Here is a 3,678-nt window from a genome sequence, read left to right on the forward strand (position 1 = left end):
GCTTCTTCTCCGGCGCGCCCGCGGGCTCCCTCGCTTCTCCCCCTTTCCCTCCTCCCTCTTCCCTCTTCTTCCCTCACCTCTTTCCTCACCACCTCCCCTCTTCTCGGTTTCCTCCCCCATCCCCTTGACTCTCCCCTCCCCAGCCCTCGCTCTCTAGCTCGCCCTTAGCGCGGCCCCCGCCATGACGGAGGCGGGTGCCGGGGTCCTTGCTGCCGCTGCCGCTGCCGTCGCAGGGGAAGAGTCGAGTTCCCAGGAAGTAGCTTGATGAGTGTCCAAAGTAGCAGTGGAAGTTTGGAGGGACCGCCATCTTGGTCCCAGCTCTCCACGTCTCCAACCCCGGGCTCGGCGGCGGCGGCCAGGTCCCTGCTGAATCGCACACCGCCATCCGGGAGGCCCAGGGAAGGTGCAATGGATGAGCTTCATAGTCTGGATCCAAGAAGGCAAGAGTTATTGGAAGCTAGATTTTCTGGAGTTGCAAGTGGAAGCATTGGGAGTACGGGCAGTTGCAGTGTTGGAGCTAAAGCCTCAACAAATAACGAAAGCTGTAATGACAGTTTTGGAAGCTTGGGATCTTTAAGTGACAAAGAATCAGAGACACCAGAGAAGAAACAATCGGAATCATCCAGGGGAAGAAAGAGAAAAGCAGAAAACCAGAATGAAAGTAATCAGGGAAAAAGTATTGAAATTTAGCGACTATTTTGAATACGAGGGTGGAAATGGCTCAAGTCCAGTAAGAGGCATACTTCCTGCAATCCGTTCTCCTCAAAATTCACATTCACATTCCACTCCTTCCTCATCTGTTCGACCCAATAGCCTTTCTCCTACTGCATTAGCATTTGGGGACCACCCTATTGTACAACCAAAGCAGTTATTCTTTGAAATTATTCAGACTGATCTCACAATGCTGCAGCATTAGAAAGTAATAAAATCCAGGACCTGGACAAGAAGGAGGGACGTATAGATGATTTGCTCAGGGCTACTAACTGTGATCTCAGATGGCAAATAGTTGAACAACAAAATTACTTGAAAATACAAAGAACGATTAAATAAGTGCATATCAATGAGCAAGAAACTTCTTATTGAAAAGAGTACACAAGAAAAATTGTTAAGCAGAAGAGTATGCAAGATTGATTATACCTCGGGCACTTTACAACAGTTAGACATGGCGCTTCATTTACTAAACAATGGACAGGTGGTTTTGCATTTCAGAATCTTGTGAAGCAACAAGAATGGGTGAATCAGCAACGGGAAGATATTGAAAGGCAAAGGAAACTTCTAGGCAAACGCAAACCTCCCACAGCTAATAATTCTCAGGCACCCTCTACCGATTCTAAGCCAAAACAAAGGAAAAACAAAGCACTCAATGGAGCAGAGAATGATCCCTTTGTTAGACCAAATTTACCACAACTGTTGACTTTGGCAGAATATCATGAACAGGAAGACATTTTCAAACTTAGACAAGGACATCTCAAAAAGGAAGAGGCAGAAATCCAGGCAGAACTTGAACGTTTGGAAAGAGTCAGAAATCTTCACACACATGAGCTGAAAAGAATAAACAATGAAGATAATTCACAGTTCAAAGATCACCCAACATTAAATGAAAGATATTTATTACTTCATCTACTTGGTAGAGGTGGCTTTAGTGAAGTATATAAGGCTTTTGACCTTTATGAACAAAGATATGCTGCTGTGAAGATACATCAGCTTAATAAAAGCTGGAGAGATGAGAAGAAAGAAAACTACCACAAACATGCCTGTAGAGAGTATAGAATACACAAAGAACTGGATCACCCCAGAATAGTTAAACTCTGTGATTATTTCTCCTTGGATACAGATACGTTTTGTATAGTGTTAGAATACTGGGAAGGCAATGACTTGGATTTCTATCTGAAGCAACACAAGTTAATGTCAGAGAAAGAAGCTAGGTCTATTGTAATGCAGATTGTACATGCACTAAGATATCTCAATGAGATCAAATCCGCTATTATACATGATGATCTTAAGCCAGGAAACATCCTACTGGTAGATGGAACAGCATGTGGTGAAATCAAAATCACTGATTTTGGTCTGTCCAAGATTATGGATGATGATAGCTATGGTGTAGATGGAATGGATCTAACTTCCCAGGGGGCAGGAACTTACTGGTATTTACCTCCTGAGTGTTTTGTAGTTGGAAAAGAGCCACCAAAGTTTTCCAACAAGGTTGGTGTATGGTCAGTTGGAGTCATCTTCTTTCAGTGTCTTTATGGTAGAAAGCCATTTGGTCACAATCAATCTCAACAAGACATTCTTCAAGAAAATACAATATTAAAAACCAAAAAAGTCCAGTTCCCTCTAAAACCTGCTGTAAGCAGTGAAGCCAAGGCCTTTAGAAGATGCTGTTTGGCATATTGAAAAGAAGATCGATTTGATGTGCACCAGCTGGCAAATGACCCACACCTTCTCCCACACATGAGAAGATCAAATTCTTCAGGAAACCTACACATGGCTGGGCTGACAGCATCCCCTACACCCCCTTCTTCAAGCATAATTACTTACTGACTTTCCTCCAAGATTGGCATGATATCTTTGAATTGCTTCCAGATGCACACTTGAGTTTGAGAGCATTTGAGTGTTTTTTGTTTTCTTTCTTTTTTTTTTTTACACAAGACATGATTAAGAACTGTTTGTGAACTGAAGTTCCTCATAGTGTCATTTGTATGAGAGTGGATCATGAACAATGAATAAATGCACACTTCTGACTATAATTTTGAGCAGTGAAGGATAACTGCCTGTTACACAGGAACAGGAATACCATGTTAAGATAGAAGATAAAAATTTTGTTTATTTGGGGGAACACTGTAAATAACATTTATAATACTTAAATACATTTGGTTGTTACTAGAGAGTTCTAATATGAAGGGTAGTTTTTCATTATTTAAAAACACATGGAAAAATAAGAGACATATTTCTAACATACGCACTATAGTGCCTGGATACATTCTTCAGCATTTGGCAGTTAATCTGCTGAAACCAAAGTAAGAACTGAATGACAGTGACAGTTGTGTTTTATAGTAATAGAATGTGAGAGTTAGAATCTTTGGACAAAGTTAGGCTTTGTCATTTGCCTATTCTGGCTTTTACCAAGTTGTACCTCGAGATCGCATGTCTGTTTTCTTTCACTGGTTATATTAAAGGGAGAGCTATTATTTCTAAATACTTTACACTTTAGACAAAATGAACTGCTTGTTTTGAAATCAGTTGAATTCACTAAATTACAATATTGCCAATGTTTTCAACATGTTAGAATTGATAACAGGTATTTTTCTTTTGTTACCAGGCCTTGTTCATCAAAACAGGTGACAATATGTAACCAAATGCAGACCAGTTCTATGCAGGATAATGATAAATTCCCTTCTAGCTCTATTGTAAATTGTTGTACAGATGTCATATTTCAATTACTAAGTTTCAGCAGCTTATTCTTGTACAAATGTTTAAAATATGGTTTTTCTAATTGGATTTTTTTAAGTCTTCTTGAAGGTGCTCTAATTGCTGCTACATGATGTTGCTTCTTTGCTAAAAAATTAAATGACCTAGAAGGTCCATGTTGACTGTACATCATAGAGAGATATTAAAAAGCATACAGTCATTAACAATCAAGACGTAAAAGTGAGCCATGTTGGACATAATTGAGTTTTT

General features: G+C 40.1%; 1 pseudogene across 1 annotated transcript; it reads left to right on the top strand.

Annotated features, from left to right (window-relative positions):
* Positions 1-258: 258 nt before the first annotated feature.
* LOC108513240 (serine/threonine-protein kinase tousled-like 1 pseudogene) lies at positions 259-2,775 on the top strand (annotated as a pseudogene). Its single transcript, XR_001880832.1, has one exon. The product of XR_001880832.1 is annotated as a serine/threonine-protein kinase tousled-like 1 pseudogene (transcript).
* Positions 2,776-3,678: the final 903 nt, after the last annotated feature.

Source organism: Rhinopithecus bieti, unplaced genomic scaffold, assembly GCF_001698545.2.
Source record: "Rhinopithecus bieti isolate Rb0 unplaced genomic scaffold, ASM169854v2 scaffold_32455, whole genome shotgun sequence".
Classification (NCBI taxonomy): Eukaryota; Metazoa; Chordata; class Mammalia; order Primates; family Cercopithecidae; genus Rhinopithecus; species Rhinopithecus bieti.